Source organism: Podarcis bocagei (assembly GCF_964188305.1).
Source record: "Podarcis bocagei genome assembly, chromosome: 11".
Lineage (NCBI taxonomy): Eukaryota > Metazoa > Chordata > Lepidosauria > Squamata > Lacertidae > Podarcis > Podarcis bocagei.
In genome coordinates this window covers 54,332,991-54,354,274 of record NC_138136.1, presented here as the reverse complement: position 1 = coordinate 54,354,274, position 21,284 = coordinate 54,332,991, and the positions used below count along the sequence as shown (strand labels likewise).

Sequence of the window (21,284 nt, the reverse complement as noted above, 5' to 3'; positions counted from 1 at the left end):
GGGGGGGGGGCTGCACCTGCTGGCCACACCTCCATTGTTGTGTCCCTAATGACCCAGCTCTGCCACCATCCATGCACTGGGAAAGAGTCATGGCTCAATGGAAGAACAGGTGCCTTGCCTGCAAAAGGATCCATGTTCAGTCCCCAGAGTCTCCAAGTAGGACTGGGAATGAATGAAATCCTTGAGAGCCACTGTCATTCAGTGAAGACATTGCTGAGCTAGAAGAACATTTGATCTGTAAGCCTTCCTGTGTTTCTATATTTAGGTAAGATCCTTAGCTCAGTGGATGAGCAACTGATTTCCATGCAGAAGGTCCAATATTCAGTCTCCAGCGTTAGGATTTGCTGAAATAATTTTGGAAATTGGGATGTAGAAAGGGGAGGTATGGGGAAGTCGGCGAAGTAAGGTTTAAGAAAAAGGGATATGAAATTATACATGTTTGTTTGTGTGTTTTGTTTGTTTGTATTGTGTAAAAACCAATAAATTTTTTAATAAAAAAAACAATATTCAGTCTCCAGCATCTCCAGCTAGGACTTGGTAGATCTCCCAGCTGGAATCCTGGAGAGCTAAATGGATCAATGGCACAAAGGCATCTTCCTTTATGCCCATATTCCTAAGGTCTGAAGCAGGGAACTTGCTCTACATCAGCTTCCCTGCACCAGACCTTCAGATCCAGTGTGTGGATGGTGATGGGACTGGGTTGCTCAGGACATGATGGAGGGGTAGGTTCAGCAATCCTGGAATGCTCTTGGAGCCTTTATGGCAGCAAGGAGCTCACCTGGAGTTGTCCAGGGTGCTGCAGCTACTGGCCTGCCTTGCCTTGTTGTGCCTCTTGGCTTCTTCTTGTGGCCAGGTCACTGCCATTTATTTTTGTCCTCTTGCAATACTGCAAGTTGGGATCTTTTAAATAAACTGATGGGCTAGTAAGGTCAGGACTGCCAAAAGGAGGCACCCACACTTGGGAACTCCCCGCCTTTTGACATTAGGGTAGGTCCTTCACTGTACTAGGACCTTGTGGTCCTGGGCCCTAAGGAAGTTAGATTGGCTTCAACCAGAGCCAGGGCCTTTTCAACATTGGCTCCAGCCTGGTGGAACGCTCTGTCTCATGAGACCAGGGCCCTGCAGGATCAGATTTCTTTCTGCAGGGTCTGTAAGACAGAGTTGTTCCACCTGGCCTTTGGCTTTGAGCCAGTTTGATTCCTTCCACCTCTTTCTTTCCTTTCTCCTCCTGTGATGAGGCTGCATTTTAACGTTTTAATATTTTACTGTTTCAGTGTTTTAATGTTGTATTTTAATCTTGTTTTTAAGTTGTATTCATTCAACTTGTTTTATTATTGCTTGTTAGCCACCCTGAGCCTGACCTTGGCTGGGGAGGGCGGGGTATAAATAAATTATTATTATTATTATTATTATTATTATTATTATTATTATTATTATTACTACTACTACTACTACTACTACTACTAAACATTTTTGTTCAGGCAAGTCTACCCAGATATGTTGACATGTGTTTTAATCTTCTTTTAACTTACTGTTGATTTTGATTATTTTTGAATGCTTTACATAGCTGTCTTTCACTGCATTTACTGATCATTTTATTGTTTTGTTCTCTTTGTAAAACACTTTGAGGTTGTTGTTTTTAAAAATGATCAAGCAGTATATAAATTTTATGAAATAAATAACTATGTTCTTCTTCACACAACTAGCAATGCTCTTAAGTTCAAAATTAGGGAGTTCAGAGTATACATTTCTTCAGAACTTCCAGGCTGATTATGGGAAGAGTCCAAATCAATCCATATTTCAGGCTTTGATTATAATTAATCCAACCCCAGCTCTTCAACAGCCGCCCCTTCCGTTCCCCCAAAATGCTCCTGTGGCATTAATTAGGGGAAAACAGCATTCTGGTGTGCCGAAACCTCTGGAAAATGGGACTTCTGAGGGCTTCTGGGTTCTCAGTATGTCCTGTTAAATTCCCAAGGATCCTAGTATCCATGGGCATGCTGAACAGCTTTCTAGGAATTACTATCTGTGTGAATTATAACTTCCCAAGGCTCCTGGGTTCTTATGAAGGGCCCAGAAAGCTTGGGAAATGAAAATTTCCAGGGATCCTGGTGCCTGGGAGGCTGTCCAATCTGACAGCCACCACTTTTTTGGGGGAGTAAATTCCAGAGTTAACAAATCTACACGAAAGACAAGAGAAGATGGCAGAATAATACAGTAGCATTGATAAAGGTGATGCAAATAAATTCACATGCCAGCAAACTTGGATATCTAAGTAGGAATTTGCAGACAGATGGATCGAGTAAGTCATAAGGAGAGTCAAAAGGGATGGATGGAAAAATATAAAGATGACCTCAAGGTGAAAACCTACCGAGATGCTATTTCTCTTTCTTCGGTGAATGTTGTGTACCTTTTTAAAACAGCAAATTGACAATCTGGAAACTGACACCATCCATTTGTCTAGAGATTAGAAACTGCACATTGGATGATGGCAGAGATTTCACACCTGCTGCCAGGGCCACTGCCGGAGTTAACCATGTGATCTTTGGCCACTGAACTTGCGAAGGTTCAGGGCTGCTTCCCAGGTTATTTTCCATTGGCATGAAATAACAAAGTCGGAAGGAAACAAAAGGCCTGATAATCGAATGTTTGGCTGCAAGGCAAGACCTCACCCAGCCACTAATATTTCACACATGAGTCTATACAAATCCAAGTCATACTTTACCCTAGGTTTTCTTGTAAATGTCCTAAATAATTGGCCCTAGGTTATCTCCGACGGGGTAGGCCACACCTCTTACCAAACCTGATCCACAACCTCCTTTAATGCTTTTGTCATTTAGTCCAGAAAAGGTCCATCTAGTCAGAGAATCATAGAACCTTAGAGGTGGAAGGGACCCTGCAATGCAATCTAGTCCAGCACCTTCTTCTCAATGGCCAGAAACCTTGCAAACAGGTCCTGAGTGCAACAGTGCTCTTTCCAGGTGCTGTTCCCTATTCAGAAACATACATGGAATCCCTGGGACACATCTCTCTCCCAAAAAGCACAGCGATGTAAGAGGTTTATAAACAAGGCAGGCTATGTGCCCATCTGGCTCAGTTTTGTCTTTATTTTTTATTATTATATTATTATTGGTTTTTACATATAATTTCCAAAAATCATATAACACATTTTCTTATTTTATACAATGTTTTGGACTTCCATCAACCACATCTGAAGATTTTTCATCTTTCTCACTTAATCTGTTGTTGTTTAGTCGTTTGTTGTTGTTTAGTCGTTTAGTCGTGTCTGACTCTTCGTGACCCCATGGACCAGAGCACGCCAGGCACTTCTGTCTTCCACTGCCTCCTGCAGTTTGGTCAAACTCATGCTGGTAGCTTCGAGAACACTGTCCAACCATCTCGTCCTCTGTTGTCCCCTTCTCCTTGTGCCTTCCATCTTTCCCAACATCAGGGTCTTTTCCAGGGAGTCTTCTCTTCTCATGAGGTGGCCAAAGTATGGGAGCCTCAGCTTCATGATCTGTCCTTCCAGTGAGCACTCAGGGCTGATTTCCTTCAGAATGGATAGGTTTGATCTTCTTGCAGTCCATGGGACTCTCAAGAGTCTCCTCCAGCACCATAATTCAAAAGCATCAATTCTTTGGCGATCAGCCTTCTTTATGGTCCAGCTCTCACTTCCATACATCACTACTGGGAAAACCATAGCTTTAACTATACGGACCTTTGTTGGCAAGGTGATATCTCTGCTTTTTAGGATGCTGTCTAGGTTTGTCACTGCTTTTCTCTCATGAATCACTTAATCTACATTTCATTAATTTCATTATTACTTTTAATAATCCTTAACTAATAATTCTCTTCATAATTTTCTCTGCAATATTTCGCATAGTCCTCCTTACAAAACTTCTTGCAGCCGTACTAGCATAATCTGTTTATTACAATTGCTTTTCAAATAGTTCACATATTTGCTCCAGTCCTTTGAGAATCTCTGGTCCTGCAGGTTTTGAATCCTTCCTGTCATCTAATTCTGCATAGTCCATTAATTTCGTCTGCCATTCTTCTTTCGTCAGTAGTTCTTCTTGTTTACATTTCTGTGCCAATAATACTCTTGCTGCCATTGTTGCATATAAAAACAATTTACTATCCTGTCTGTTAATATCCTCCCCTACAATGCCAAGTAAAAATGCTTCTGGTTTGTTTTTTTTATATAAATGTATCAGTATTTTCAACTCTGACCAGCAGCTGCTCTCCAGGGTCTCAGGCTCACTGTAGTTGTCCCCTGATAGCAGGAATGAGGCATCAATCCCTACCCAAGACATCCGTTGAAACAATGAATTGCAGCCCATTCCTTGTGTCGTGGACAAATGACAGTGATTCCAGCTCTTAAAAGCAAGATCATGAATGTGAAGATAGCATTTGAAAGGCAAAAGCAGGGTGCCTCATTTGGCTATATAAAAAGGCAGGTTGAAAAAGATATGCAGTCAGCCAACTAAAATAAAATTTGAGACTAAGGAGAGGCCATTGGGATAAATTGGCACCGGGTGCATTTTGTTCTGAAGAATTGCGAGCATTTTTCATGACTCCTTTTTTGTGCAGAAATTATAGAAGTTACAGACAACAAAAGCCAGACATCTGGTAACTGACAGCTACCATAAGATACCAGCAGGTAGCGGCTTTCTTTTGAAAGCCATTCAGATTAATCTAACCCAACAGGACAATAGGCATCTGATGAAGCCTTTGATATAATCTGCTTGGTTTTTCTCTTTCTCTCTTTTCCGAACCAGAAGGATGAAACAGAGACCTGAAGAGATTTTGTCTGAAAGATATCCATTGCAGCTCATTCTTCGTGGTATTACAAACAGCTCTGTGAACGGAATGTGAAATGCCGTTAATAAAAAAAATAAAACAGAGCCAGGCACAAAGCTTTAAAGGACAGGGTGCCTTTAACCCGAGGAAATGACGGATTCACAGCACGGGCCGAGGTTAGACCAAGGGATGAACAGAAGGGGCCACCTGCCAGGCGAGAGTTCAGATGTCCATGTGGAAAGTTTTATTTGATTTTTTTTAAGCAATGGCAACAACCCAGCAATGATGGTAAATTTCTGCAGGAAGGTAGTGGCCACACATCCTCTCTCACACACCCATCTTGCATCCAGGCTAAGGAGAGTGCACATAACTACAGAGAGGGGTATGGCCTAGGCACAGTCCCCAGGGTCAGATGGAGAGACCTGGGTGGGGTGGGGGTTGCATTTGACTAATGAATCAAATAAATAATAATAAAACTATCAATAAAATTATAGATTCACTCAACAGTGCTAAAAACCAAATGCACGATATAAAATTATAAGTATGGGTAGACTTGCCTAAATGAGAAAGGTTTTAGCAGGGTCAAAACCAGTCACACAAAGTTGCCTGCCTATATTAATAGCAGCAGAGAGTTCCAGTGATCATCGGTGCCATTACTTCATCTCAAATACTTCCAGTAAAGGAGAGAGCATCCATGGCATTCTGTACCCTGTTTGCTGTCAAACAGCTTCTCCTGTGGTCTGCTTTCTATGTGACATCTTGCTGATCGGAAGGTCGGATGTTCGAATCTCCGTAATGGGGTGAGCTCCCGTTGCTCGGTCCCTGCTCCTGCCAACCTAGCAGTTCGAAAGCACCCCCAAAAGTGCAAGTAGATAATAGGTACCACTTTGGCGGGAAGGTAAACAGTGTTTCCATGCGCTGCTCTGGTTTTGCCAGAAGCGGCTTAGTCATGCTGGCCACATGACCCGGAAAAACTGCCTGCAGACAAACGTCAGCTCCCTTGGCCAGTAAAGCGAGATGAGCTCCGCAACCCCAGAGTCGTTCGCAAGTGGACTTAACTGTCAGGGGTCCTTTACCTTTACCTTTTCATGTCTTCTCTTAAAATATATATTTGTTTATTTATTTTAGATATTGATATCTCACCGCTTTAGTTTAAGAGGTCCCCAAAGCAGTTTACAAATAGGTTAAAACAACAAAATATTCCTCTCCCCCCAAAACTCCAGGAAGTGATCCCAGTTACAATACAGCAAAGCCGGAGCGACTGAACAGCTGCTGAATGAAAAACAGAAGGATTAAAATAAATCAGTCCATTTCAATGGGGATTACGCCATAGGCTCCAACAGGCTACAGGTGAGTCTGGAGACACACTTGAGTAGTTAGAACATCTCCATATTCATGCCAGAGTCTTTTCCCGGCACTATTTTCTTCTTGGTTTCCATTGTATTCATTTGCTCTTTATTTTTTATTTTTTATAATAATTTTTATTGGAATTTTATTTGCAATGTAACATACCCCCCAATACACAATCCACCCTCACTAAACGTGAACATAACATACAGTGAGCATAACATGCAACCATACAAACAATGAAATAAAAGACTTCCTTTATCCTGTATCTGGCCTCCTTATTTACTTCTTATAAACTGTTTCCTTTATTAAGATTTTTCTAATTATAACTTAAACATCCACAAAGTCTCCTGCAGACATTAATCGAAACAAGTCCAGGTATGTATGTTAAGACACTGTTTTGTGAAGTATTCTCAGCATCCCCCCCATGCTTTTTGAAACTCTTTTCTAGTGTGATCTCTAATTGCCATGCATTTGCTTTTCAGAGATCTGTCCTACACTGGCTTTGGGAGGAGAGTTTCTTAGCAAACTGACCATAAGCACTGATTTTAAAAAGAAGAAAGCTTAAGAGGGTCTAATAGGGTGTTTCATTTCATGGTGACTCTGATTGCGCAGCTACAGTTTACAGACCATTCAGAAACAAGAGCCTGCAACAAAATGTCACAGCGTGGGATTGCAGTGTTGAAAATTCACACTTCCCCAAATTTTGCAATACAGTTCTCTGGGCTCCAGCTAAGTAAATTGTACAAATTGCATATGCTATGTTAAAACCTGCATATAAAGTTATGGAGTATAAATAACACTCCAAATGCATTATATTAGGGGAAACTGCTTTGCAGAAATGTGCATATTACACAAATCTGCATATAAAATGTGTGCATTAGGAGAAAAACATAGACAATTTTTCACAAGGACTTTTAATTTTTTTTTAAAAAAACCCCACAAACTAATGTGGAGAACTGAATTTAATATTGAAAAAAAATGAGAAGAAGAGAGAAAATGAAATTAACAGATTTGCCCATCCACACCAAGAGGTTCTTTTGGACGGAGTGAATCTAGACCTTAGCACCTGTTCCAAAACTGCCAACCAGCAGGATTTGACCTCTTTAAAAAGGCCTGCTGTTGAATCCAGAAGGAAAAAGGAGTCTTCAGCACCCATTTACATTTTTGCTTCACCACCTCTGCAGAGAAATGCACTCAGAAACCAATTTCTATATACATGTTACCCCTAGCTGGATTTTGCAGGTAACCGGGAAACATTCTTAAATCTGCTCCAAAGCTCATAATATTTACTTTGCAAGCAAAACACCATCACAGCACAATGAGACTCCCAACCGCCTCTTTTGTGTAGCCATTTGGAATGCTTTGTAAAAATAAACTTTCCCTGCAGATCACATATTCTCTCCTTCCATTCTGTTTATTTTGGATTAATGTGGAGGGGGAGGGAAAAAAACAACACTGTTTTTCTTTCTTTTTTAAGATGATGAAATGTTCTCTTTTGGCATCATCAAGGTGCGCAGGAGTGAGTTTTTAAAGCCCGAAGGGAAATGACAATCCCATCACATAGCGATGTGTCAGATGATGAGTAAATTGAAACTCCCTATTATTTATTGAAAACAGCGACTCAAGCCTACGCAGATTTCTTCAGCCTGACGGGGCACATTTATTTCATATTTTAAACATTAAAAAACCAGCAGTGGGGAGAAGCTGTCGTTAAGATATCAAGTCAATCGAGCCAGTGAGTGAGATAATTGCTCAGCAAAGTAGAGGCACGTTCAATTTTTAATGCTTTGTTCTCTGGCCTAAGGAGAGAGAAGGTTGATGGAGTTCACGAGGCTGGTGAACTGGAAGATCTCGTGAACTTCAGGATGGATGCTTGTGATGGAATAAGATGAGAAAGGGTGGCTTGGAAATGTATCAAATCAGTAAATAAGACAACACAGTATCAAGGGAACAAATAGACTCTAGGCCAGGCTTCCTCAACCTCGGCCTTCCAGATGTTTTGAGACTACAATTCTCATCATCCCTGACCACTGCTCCTGCTAGCTAGGGATCATGGGAGTTGTAGGCCAAAAACATCTGGAGGGTCGAGGTTGAGGAAGCCTGGTCTAGACCAAGGGTAGACGTCGTCTTCTTCCTTCTTCTTCTTCTTCTTCTTCTTCTTCTTCTTCTTCTTCTTCACACAATTCAAAGTGTTGGTGCTGACCTTTAAAGCCCTAAACGGCCTCAGTTCTGTATACCTGAAGGAGCGTCTCCACCCCCATCATTCAGCCCAGACACTGAGATCCAGTGCCGAGGGCATTCTGGCAGTTCCCTCATTGCGAGAATCGAGGTTACAGGGAACCAGACAGAGGGCCTTCTCGGTAGTGGCGCCCACCTTGTGGAACGCCCTCCCACCAGATGTGAAGGAAATAAGCAGCTATCCTATCTTTAAAAGACATCTGAAGGCAGCCCTGTTTAGGGAAGTTTTTAATATTTAATGCTGTACTGTTTTTAACATTTGATTGGGAGCTGCCCAGAGTGGCTGGGGAGACTCAATCATATGGGTGGGTATAAATAATAAATTATTATTATTATTATTATTATTATTATTATTATTATTATTATTATTATTATACAACACTTTCCCCCTGATGGGACTCAAGGCAGCTTACAGAATTAAAACAAGGCCCACTAAAAACATAGAAAAAATTAATGGGGAAATGAAGGGGAAATGTGTGTGCGTCTTATGGGGCGAATGCAGGCTTTCGCTGAAGCCTGGAGAGCGAGAGGGGTCAGTGCGCACCGACCCCTCTCGCTCTCCAGGCATCAGGAAGCTATCCGCAAGCCTTGCAAGCCCGGGGGGAGGTCCCGCTGGCTTGCAAGGCTTGCGGGCAGCAGCCTGCAGCCCACAAGCTCGGGGGACAGCGGAGAGGCTCAGTGCCGCCACCCCGCTATTCCCCGACCTGATCTGGAGGCTGGCGGGGGGAGAAGCAAGCTTGCTTCTCTCCCCCCGCCAGCCCCAGAAGCTCGGGGGATAGCGGGGAGGCGGAGCGCCACCACCCCGCTATTCCCAGACCTGGTCTGGAGGCTGGCGGGGGGGGGGGGGAGAAGCAAGCTTGCTTCTCCCCATCGCCAGCCCCACAAGCTCGGGGGACAGCGGGGCAAGCCGCTGCCCCACGGAGGCTAGAGAGGCTGTCCCTGAAGGCAGAAGAGGGAGACGGAGCGCTCCGTCTCCCTCTTCTAGCTTGGGGATGGCTGCGCAAACCTGGGGAAAAAAAATAATTCCCCCCCTTGATTTCCCCCCCAAAAAACTAGGTGTGTCCTATGGGCCGGTGCGTCCTATAGGGCGAAAAATACGGTATATACACATATAAAATCTATTTAAAGCCATGCAGATAATTACAAAAAAAAAACCCCACAGCATGGCACCAGCCCTTAAAAAAAAAAGAAAAAGTCTTCACCTGCTGGCAGAAGTGCAGCAAGGAGGGAGCCAGTCTAACTTTACTAGGGAGAGAGGTCCAAAGTTTGGGAGCAGCCACCAAGAAGGCCCTCTCCCTTGTCCTTACCTGTGCGGGTGGCGGGTTTGAGATAAGGGCCTCCCCCTGAAATTCTCAAAACCTGGGTAGGTTCATATGAGGGAATATGGTCTTTTGGATAGCTTGGACCAGGCATAGGCAAACTCCAGCCCTCCAGATGTTTGGGACTACAATTCCCATCATCCCTAGCTAACAGGACCAGTGGTCAGAGATGATGGGGACTGTAGTCCCAAACATCTGGAGGGCCAGAGTTTGCCTATGCCTGGCTTGGACCTAAGCTGTGTAGGGCTTTACAGGTCAGAACCAGCACTTTGAATTGTTCCCAGAGACAGACTGGTAGGCAGTGGAGCTTGTTCTAGCAAGGAAGTTCCATGCTCCCTATCAGCTCCTTACAGTGCCGGATTTACGTATAAGCTAAACAAGCTATAGCTTAGGGCTGCACTCTTTTGGGCCCTAAAAAACAACAACAACAACAATATAATAATAATTTATTATTTATACCCCGCCCATCTGGCTGGGTTTCCCCAGCCACTCTAGGTGGCTTCCAACCGAATATTAAAAACAATACAGAGTCAGACATTAAAAACTTCCCTAAACAGTTGTCTTTTAAAAGTAAAATAGTTGTTTATTGCCTTGACATCTGCTGGGAGGGTGTTCCACAGGGCAGGCGCCACTACCGAGACGGCTCTCTGCCTGGTTCCCTGTAACCTCACTTCTCACAGCTAGGGAACCACCAGAAGGCTCTTGGCACTGGACCTCAGTGTCCGGGCTGGATGATGGGTGTGGAGATGCTCCTTCAGGTATACAGGACCGAGGCCGTTTAGGGCTTTAAAGGTCAGCACCAACACTTTGAATTGTGCTTGGAAACATACTGGGAGCCAATGAAGATCTTTCAGGACCGGTGTTAGATACCTATTAGGTCCATAAATTACCATCTAACATATATTCAACACAAAAAACACACTGACATTTTGTTGTTGACAAAGGACAGCAGGACATATAAAGGGCCCCATTACCTCCAGTAGCTTAGGGCCTCATCAAACCTAAATTCGGCCCTGGCTCCCTATCAGCCTTTGTCAGCAATCTGGCTGCAGCTCTTTGAGCCAGATGACGTTTCCGAGCATTTTCAAAGGCAGCCCCACATAGAACGTGGTACAATGAGCCAAATGGGATGTAATTAAGGCCTGTGTCCCTATAGCCAAATCAGACATCTCAAGGAAGAGGTGCGGTTACTGCACTAACCTTGACCGTGCAAATGCACTCCTGGTCACTGCAGAAACCTGGGCATCAGGGTTGAGTCCAGGAACATGCCCAAACTGCAAACTCAAACTGGTGTCTTTATGGGGAGCCTTACTCCATCCAGCCCAGGCTGAATCTCTGTTCCCTGTTCTCCCTTCTGATTAATGAAGAGCAACACTGTCTTCTCTGGGCAAAGTTTCAATTCATTCACCCCCATCCAGTCCATAACTGGTGACAGACACCGTTTTAGAACCAAGACACCTTCCTAGGATTTAGGTGGAAAGCAGAACTGGAAGTGGGTGTCATCAGCATCCTGGAGACACCAAACCCCAAAATTCCAGACAACCTCCACAACTCCCAGGATAAGAGAACAAGAAGAATATACGTTTAAAGAAGATTGGAAAAGGTTTATTGAATATATGGGAAATAAGTGTGTACAGCTGAAAACGCTGGCAGCATTAAGATAAATTCAACAGTGTAAACAAGTTTTGATGGATGCAATAATGGAATACTGAATGGTACAGTTTTTGTAAAATATGCAGGGATTTATGATATGTAAAATGAACCATGGAAAGAGAAGAAGGGAAGTCATTGATATCTTAAGGATGTAAAATGAGTATATTCAATTGTAAAACAGAAAACTAAATAGAATGATATACAAAATTCTGGACAGCCTCTCCTTGCAGCTTCGTGTAAATGTTAAATAGCATGGGGGAAGAAACAGAATCCTGAGCAACCCAGTGGGTAAGAGGCCAAGATGTAGAACAGAAGTCTCCCAAAACTACCTTCTTGGTTCACCCCTCCAAGAAGGAACAGAGCTACTGTAAACTGTGACTCCAAGTCCCATCCCAGCAAGGTGGTCAAGGATCGGATCCCATGGTTGACAGTATCAAAAGTTTCAAGAAAGGTAAAGGTAAAGGGACCCCTGACCGTTAAGTCCAGTCATGGCCAACTCTGGGGTTGTGGCGCTCATCTCGCTTTATTGGCCAAGGGAGCCGGCGTACAGCTTCCGGGTCATGTGGCCAGCATGACTAAGCCGCTTCTGGTGAACCAGAGCAGCGCACGGAAACTCCGTTTACCTTCCCACTGGAGCGGTATTTATTTATCTACTTGCACTTTGACGTTCTTTCGAACTGCTAGGTTGGCAGGAGCAGGGGCTGAGCAACAGGAGCTTACCTTGTCGCGGGGATTCGAACCACCTACCTTCTGATCGGCAAGTCCTAGGCTCTGTGGTTTAACCCACAGCACCACATCAGGAAGAACTTTCTGACAGTAAGAGCTGCGTGACAGTGGAACGAATGCCCTCAGGAGGTTGTGGACTGTCCTTCCTTGGAGAATTTTAAGAAGAGGTTGGATGGCCATCTGTCATGGATGCTTTAGTTGAGATTCCTGCCTTGCAGGGGGTTGGACTAGATGACCCCTGGGGTCCATTCCAAGTCTACAAGTCTATGATTCTGTGAAAGCTGACAAGGGGTCCAGCAGAACCAAAGGGGGGACACTCCCCCTGTCCAGTTCCCAGCATAGGTCATCCACCAAGGTGACCAAAGCTGTCTCTGTCCCATAACTAGGCATGAGACCAGGCTGAAAAGGATCTACCTATTTCTTTCCAGATTTTGTTGGACTACAACTCCCATCATTCTTGACCTTTGTGCATCCTGAGGGGAGCTGTCTGGAGGGCATTAAATTAAGGGAAATTGCTTTTCCCAGTGTGGTGTAGTGGTTAAGAGCGATAGACTAGTAATCTGGTGAACCGGGTTCGATTCCCCGCTCCTCCACATGCAGCTGCTGGGTGACCTTGGGCCAGTCACACTTCTCTGAAGTCTCTCAGCCCCACTCACCTCACAGAGTGTTTGTTGTGGGGGAGGAAGGGAAAGAAGATGGTTAGCCACTTTGAGACTCCTTTGGGTAGTGGTAAAGCGGGATATCAAATCCAAACTCTTCTTCTTCTTTTCAAAATTGTTGGGCAAAGTTGCATACAATACAGTGGTACCTCGGTTTAAGAACAGTCCTGTTTACGATTGATTCGGTTTACGAACTCCACAAAACTGGAAGAAGTGTTTGAGAACTTTACCTCGGTCTAAGAAAGGAATCTGAACGGCAGAAGGGCACCGGCGGTGGGAGGCCTCATTAGGGAAAGCGTGCCTCAGTTTAATTTCAGTTTCAGTTTGAAAACGGACTTCCGGAACGGATTAAGTTCGTAAACCGAGGTACCACTGTAATGGATATATTAGGAGAAATTGACACTATATGCTGATGAATTTTCAAATTGATGTCAAAATGTGGAGATCTGGAGAAATGCAAAATGGAGAAACCAAGTCAGACAGATTTGCCTATCCCTGGCCACTGCCAAGCCCTTTCTTCAGCGGTGCTCAGGAATTTTTGGCTTTTGACTTGCATGAGCAATAATGAGGTGATCTCCACTGGAGAAACAGCTTGCATTAGAGCATCACCTGCGTGAGAAAGAGCCTGTGCTTGGCTTGCTGGAAACACCCCTGGGATGCAATTAGCTAATGACCGTGACAATAGCCATGCTTGAACATTAGCGCTGCAGCCGGCATGCAGGTTCAAGGCTATGAGGTCACTTTCAGTTTTCTTTCCCAGCAGGGAGCTGTTGTCCCTCTCAGGGATGGCTGGTTCTCCTGCCCCTGAGCTACTGTCTGGCGTCTTCACCACCTCGGCAAAGTAAAGCTTCCAAATGACACTGTTGTTACTGCCGGCGCTGCCAATCTCTCTCCGAAAACAGAGCAATTCGCTAACGACAGACGCAGCTCACTTCTGTGGGTGGAAGTGCTAATCTGGGTTTTCCAACCAACCTCACAAGCTGCCTCCGTTCCAATTGCCAGCAATCGTTGAAGGATTTTGCTGGCTGAAGGATCTGCGAGGCAGATTTTTGGTTTGCACATCAAGGGGTTTCGTGACACCTTAAGGGAGAGCAGATTTGCTGTGGTATAACATCCAAGAATGTGAGGGTCTAGTCAACGAAGCCTTATGCCGCAGTAAGTCTGCTAGCCTTGAAATCTGCCAGTCTACCACAGGGTTCCTTTTTGGCTTTTGCTGGAGCAAGCTTAACACGGCTATCCCTCTGAAAAGTTACTCCAGGGGTTGCCAAACCGTTTTGGGCCACTGAGCAGATATAGAATTTACAGAAAATGTTGCGAGCGTAGCACAAAATGGCTGCCATGGGGCATGACAAACACAAAATGGCTGCTGTGGGGTGTGGCGTGTTGACATGCCTAAAAGAGCAGCAAAAGAGAGAGGGAAACCAAGTCTCTTGGGCTTGCCGATCAGAAGGTCGGTGGTTTGAATCCCTGCGATGGGGTGAGCTCCTGTTGCTCTGCCCCAGCTGCTGCCAAGCTAGCAGTTCAAAAGCATGTAGATAAATAACAAGTAGATAAATAGGTACCACTGCAGTGGGAAGGTAAACAGTGTTTCTGTGCGCTCTGGTTTCTGTCACGGTGTTCTGTTGCGTCAGAAGCAGTATAGTCATGTTGCCACATGACCTGGAAAGCTGTCTGTGGACAAACGCCGGCTCCCTCGGCCTGAAAGAGAGATGAGTGCCGCACCCCATAGTCGCCTTTGAGTGGACCTAACCATCCAGGGGTCCTTTACCTTTTTAAAAAATGCCTCTATAGTTTCTGGGAATTGCAAATGGGGAGAGTCCTGTTGCACTCAGGGCTTGCTTGGACAGGACCCTGGACTCGATGGGCCTCTGGCCTGTTCCAGAAAAGCTCTTCTCATGTTAGCTAATCTCACCCAACTTGTTTCAGCTGTTCTCAACTTTCTGAAGGTGCCTTGTCAGTTTAAGACCCTCCAAATTAACTTTGACTTAGTTGCTGACAGCTCCAGGTATGCGCATGATCTCCTGCAGCTCTCTGCATGCGGAGGGGAGCCCAACCCACGCCATATCCTCGGATCTGACAATCTTTGTGCTCTACCTTTGATTTTATGCCAATTAAGTTTTTGTTTTAAGTAAAAGAGTAAGAAAAACCGAGCTTGCTATTCTGGGAGGAGGGAGAGTGTTATGCATGGAAAACTTTCATAGCTTTTGATCTATGTAGGCACAGCCTTATTCACAGTGGCAGGTCATGGATGTAGAGAAAGGAGGTGAACAATTTGCTTTTGTTGCAAACCATCAAGTTGGTTCGCATGTGCATGTTCACCATTAGCTTAGAACTGATTGGATGATACATTTCCCCTTATCTAGCCCAACACATGGTGAGGAAAGAGCAGGCATGTTGTAATGTAAGAACATAAGGGGTGTTTGCAGGATCAGGCCAATGGAACAGATGTGTGGAACAGGTCTCGGTGTTTCGATTTCTGGGAATGGAGTTGAGAGATGACCTAACCTGGGGAGAAAACAGCAAAGACCTGATGAAGAGAGCACAGCAGAGGCTGTATTTTTTGAGAATCCTCCAGAAAAACAATCTCTCAAAGGACCTGTTGATGGCATTTTACCATTGTACTGTTGAGAGTGTATTAACTTATGGCCTCTGTGTGTGGTTTGGGAGCTGCACGGTCAGGGAAAAAACAATGCTGTCCAGGGTTGTAAAGACTGCGGAGAGAATAATTGGGTGCACTCTTCCCACCTTGGATCAAATCTACGCTTCCAGGTGTCATAAGAAAGCTGCAGAGATAGTGTAGGATAGTGCGCACCCCAGAAATGATCTCTTCCAGCTTCTGCCTTCTGGAAGAAGGTACAGGGTTATAAAGACTAGGATTAGCTGCCTGAGAAACAGTTTCTATCCAAATGCGATTTTAGTTTTAAACACAGTGTAAGGTAGTCTCTATGGGAGTATATTTGCCCTTTTTTCAGTAAGGGAAGTTATGGGGAGAATGCATTGCAAAATGTGGGAAAACACAGGGCTGATGCCACATCATATAACCTCTCTGCAAGCAAATCAGGATGAATGCTCAATAAACAGATCTTCTGGAAGTAGGGATGGAAGGATCTGCCAGTTTTGCTTCTCTTACTTTCTCATTTCCCCCGATCGTAAATTCAGTTATTAATATCATCACTTTATTTGCGCTTGCACTTAAACAGTTTCATAAATACAATACATGAATACAACTGAAAAACACATAATTATAATACTAAATTATAAATTGCAATGTGAAACAGTAGTTATGGATTCATGTGCGTGCATGCACGCGCACATACACACAACACAAACACACAGAATATAACATTTCTGCAACAATCTGCAATTCTTTTTTCTTAAGCCTCATGAATATTCACCAGCATTTTAGTGTGGATTTCTTCTAATAAAACACCCTTTAATGCAGTTTTGACTAATATATACATTTTTGCAAGCCATTTCTCCTAGGAGATTGCATTTTGCATGTTATTTTCCCCAATGTATTAATTTTTATCGTCATTTTTCAATAATACACACATTTTTGGTAAACGTTGTTTTGTTGGAGAACTGCACCACAAAATTCAGATAAACGCGAATTTTGAATGCTGACTGTGTCTTGGTTCTCGTATTGTTTGGGAAAGCGTGAATTTGATATCTTCTCCTTTAAATGTAAACTGAATCAAATTTCTTTCCCCATCCCTTATCTGGAAGTTACCTTATTGCTGAAAATGGAGGGGCGCTGTGTGAGAGAGAGACACCATGGATTTGGGTCCAAAATTGCAGCTCTAAATCCCAACATTCTGGTGATAATTCTGATAATTCTATAATGTGAATGAATGCACTTATAATCCATGCTTAAATGAGCAAGCACTATACATAGTCTTCTAATACCTACCTCCGCGCAACATTTTAATCTTTTCGCACCAAACCATGCATACAATACATCTTTTGCAAGTTTCTTTTAAATGAAAGTACAAAAGCAAAGCTACATGATACACTACACTTAGAAATTAACCAGTATGATTATATCAATGGATATTCCGGTAAATCCATTATTATCACAATATCTTACACAAGGAAGAGCTACATCTTTAAGAACTGAAACAGAGAATGCATAACAATGTCAGTCTTGATTCATGGAATATCATAAGGAACATTTTGTTGAACATGCCTGTTTCAATACATTATGAACTGATTGCAGGTTACAATGAAAAAGCAACAACCCTGTGTAATTCTTCTCTCTTTCCCTTTTACCTGACTAGGTGGGCTACTTTGACCATAGGCACCCATGATGGCCCTCCAGATGTTGTTCTTGGACTCTGACTCCCATCAACCCCAGCTGACATGGCCAATGGTCAGGAATGATGGCAGTTGTAGTCCAACAACCTCTGGAGAGCCAATGGTTCTGCTGAGACGAAAGTCCCCTTGAATTCAATGGGGTTTGCTCCCAGGTCAGTGGAGTTAGGGTTGCAGTCTTAGTCAGGATCCAGCCAGTGGACTCTGGCCCAAGTATGGAATTTCAGCAAGGTATCTGTTCTAGGACTTGGCCTGGGGCATTACAGCCCATGTGATTGTGACAATAGTGTGTCTTAAAAACTCAACTGTGCAGATCAGTTTATTTTGCACGGCTGCAAAAGCAAATCAACAGGAAACTGCACTATTGATCCCTAGCTTGTGTTGACACATTTGGATGTTGTTTGGCTGAGATGATCACTGGTGATGTAGCTCCGTGGTGGAGCATATGCTTTGCATGCAGAAGGTCTGGGAGTCTGGGAATGCCCATTGTCTGAAATCCTGGAGAGCCACTGCCAGCCAGTGTAGACAAAACTGAGTTGGATGGACAAATAGCATGATTCAATATAAGGCAACTTCTTATATTCCCGTATACTATAAAGAGGTACCTTCTGTAAATAATAATAATAATAATAATAATAATAATAATAATAATAATAATAATACCTTTATTGTCAATGTACAACCTCTGTACAATGAAATTAACCAAGTCTCCCCCCCACCCACATACACTCAATCTCATTGCACTCTGTGTGCTTGTTGCACAACCCACCATCCCCGAAAGTCAGTTGCACTATATTATTTTCCATTCAGCAGCCTAACAGCCCATGGATAGAAACTGTTTTTTAGCCTGTTGGTACAACTGATTATACTTCTATATCTCCTGCCCAAGGGTAGAAGATTAAAGAGCTGCTGGCTGGGGTGTGAATTCTCCCTGAGATTTTTTCTCACTCTCCTAAGGCAACGATCCCTTGCGATGTCATCTAGTGGGCTCAGGGGACAGCCCATGATATCATGTGCTGTGTTCACCACCCTCTGTAAAGACTTTCTGTCCGTGGCTGTCAAGCCAATGTACCACGCTGTGATACACTATGAGAGGACACTTTCTATTGTGGACCGGTAGAAGGAGGTCATCAATTGTTGTTTAACATTGTTCTTTCGCAAGACCCTGAGAAAATGGAGTCTCTGTTAGGCCTTCCTAACCACCTGAGTTACATTGTTTTTCCAAGTGAGGTCTTCACTAAGGTAAACTCCCAGGAATTTAAAGGAAGAGACTCTCTCCACAATCCCCCCCCCCATATACAACGGGACTAGTTCCCCTCTCTTCCTCTGAAAGTCCAACACCATCTCCTTTGTCTTGCTAATATTTAGGTGCAAGTTATTCTCTAAGCATCAGGTAGATACTTTTTGAACCTCACCTCTGTACGCTGATTCATCTCCACCTGTAATTAGACCCGTTAGGGTAGTATCATCTGCAAACTTAATAATTACAGTGGATGGATCAGATGAAATACCGTCACATGTATACAACGAGTACATCAATTTGTCCTGTTGTCCACCACTTTGGAAACATTGCTTAGAATGCAGTTTAGAAATCCTTATAGAAAAGAACTGAAATAGACCAGTATTTCAAGCTATGTTAAGATGCTCCAGGAACTTAGGAAGTTGCCTTGTACTGAGTCAGACCATTGGTCTATCAAGCCCACTATCATCCACATTGATTGGCAGTGGCTCTCCAGCAGGGAATCTTTCCCAGCCTTACCTGGAGATGCTGGGGATCGAACCCATGACCTTCTTCATGCAAAGCAGGTGCTCCACCACTGAGCTGCAGCCATGGATGTCTTTCAAAGAGGACTGGGCAAATTCCTGCAGGCTAAGGTTGTCAGTGGCTACTAACCACCATTGCTATGCTGTGACTTCCTTGTCAGATGCCATACTCCAGTTGTGGAAAACCATAGGAGGGGAGAGTGCTGCTGTGCTTGCTCCTCACAGCCTAGGACCCACGTACCTACAGGACCGCCTCTCCTGGTATGCCCCGCGGAGGTCCTTAAGGTCCACAAATAACAACACTTTGGATGGCCCAAGCCTCAAGGAGGTTAGATTGGTCTCAACTAGGGCCAGGGCCTTTTCAGCACTGGCCCCGACGTGGTGGAAAGCTCTGTCACAAGAGACTAGGGCCCTGCGGGACTTGACATCTTTCCGCAGGGCCTACAAGACAGAGCTGTTTTGCCTGGCCTTTGGTTTGGACTCAGTCTGACCCTTATTTTTCCCTCCCCTTATGGTCTTGAGGCTGCATTTTAAATTGCTTCTCCCCCTTCTCTTTTCCCACTATAATGTTTTTACTGTGATTTTACTGGTGTTAGCCACCCTGAGCCCGAATCTGGCAAGGGAGGGCAGGGTATGAATAAAATTTATTATTATTATTATTATTATTATTATTATTATTATTATTATTATTATTTGGTTGGCCACTGTGAGAACAGGATGATGGGCTGTTGGACGGACCGTTGACCTGATCCACCAGGCTCGCCTTCTGTTCCTATGTTCTTATACTTCTGCTCGTCTTGCAATAAATCAGTGGGTTATAATCTCTGGTTAAGTAAGTTTAAAACCAGAATCTTCGACGTCTTTCACATCTGTAAGAGAACTGTCTTTTAAATAAACTCAAATAATGCATGCAATATTTCCCAACCATTGAAAAGCAGGAGTAACATTTCCTCTGTGGCTGTCATGCTTGATTCCATTTCATACTTTGATGTATTAATGGATGTCTCTTTAATGCACTGAAGATGTCCCGAGATTGTCGTTAATCATTGCTTTGGAGAAGGAATTGGCTTTGATTGCACCTGCCCTCGTGATAACGTTTTGACTCACACTGCAACGTCTCTTGAACAATGCACAAAAGCCATTCTTAGAGGGAGGTTAAGAATTTAAACGTTTTAACTATAGATTTCTTGGGTGATGATATAATTGGAGGCATCAGGTCCTCTGCAGTGAAATTGCTTGCTTTGTCTCCGATGCTTTCCTCTTCACTTCCCTCCGTGCGTTACCTTTTACAAAACTGAAGCCGTAGGAACAACTCCTTGGGGGAAAGCTAGTTGACTTCGAGGTGTAATTTTGGATGTTAAGGAAACCTTAAGGGACCCCACTGAAACATTTGTCATGAACACAACACAAGTCTCTTTTAGATGACATCGTAATGGCTATTATAGATGAGCACCAGCACCCATGGAATTGTTGATACTGAAGACAATAGATGCATGGAGAGCAAGCACCACGAAGAGAAGAGAAAACACACAGTTTTGGAGTTAGGTTAGTAGTTTTCAGCTTAGGAACACAGGAAAGTGCCTTATGCACTACAGTTATGGCAATGAGCTCTATGTGGTGCTGCCATTGAAGACTTGGGAACTTCAACCGGTCCAAAGTGCAGCAACCAGCTGAGGTTGCCTTTAGAACTCCTGTAACCCCTGTTCCAAAACAGCTGTATTGGCTGCCATTTTGTTTCCAGGTCCAGTCCAAGGTGCTCATGTTAAGTCACTAGAGCCTTAAATGACTTAGGCTCCCAATACCTGAAAGACCACCTCCTTCCCTCCCAGGTGTTAAGATCAGCAGAAGGGTTCCTCTTGGTAGTTCTGCCTCCCTCAGACCTTCAAGTTATGGTGACCACAGGACAGGGCTTGTTGCTATTATGGTTGTTGCTGCAGGAGAGGCTGCCAAGATGAACGATATGGTCACCATCTGAACAAGGAAGTTCATGACCAACGTGCTGTTTCAGTGCAAGCAGATGCTGACTGATTATGTTGAGCCTGGATAGCTCATGGTGCTATCCAGCATGGTGCTGATAATGACAAGGTTACGGGTTCGATCCCCATATGGCAGGGACGTCCAACTCTCAATAGACTGTGATCTATTCACAGTATAAAAAAACCTGGCAGTGATCTACCCATTGTCGTAAAAAGATTGGCAGTGATCTACCCAAAGCTTTTTTTAGGAAGCTAAAGTTGTGGAGCTTGAGCTTTTTTTTAGTAAGCCAAAGTTGGTTTTTGTTTTTTTGCTTTTTTTGTAAGGAGATCACTGAGGGGCCAGAGGTCAACCAGGATCTACCAGGAACACCCCACGATCTACCAGTAGACCACAATCTACCTGTTGGACATGCCTGCCATGTGGGACAGCTGCATAGTCTTGCTTTGCAGGGGGTTGGACTCGATGACCCTCAGGGTCTCTTATAACT

The 21,284-nt window shown here is 43.9% G+C and overlaps 1 protein-coding gene across 1 annotated transcript in view; it reads right to left on the bottom strand.

The window, feature by feature from the left end:
• Positions 1-19,579, bottom strand: part of MEX3C (mex-3 RNA binding family member C) — a 121,992-nt gene extending 102,413 nt beyond the window's left edge. The window contains exon 1 of the mRNA XM_081212741.1: positions 19,575-19,579. The gene's annotated coding sequence lies outside the window, so the exon portion shown is untranslated. The remainder of the gene's footprint in view (positions 1-19,574) is intronic.
• Positions 19,580-21,284: the final 1,705 nt, after the last annotated feature.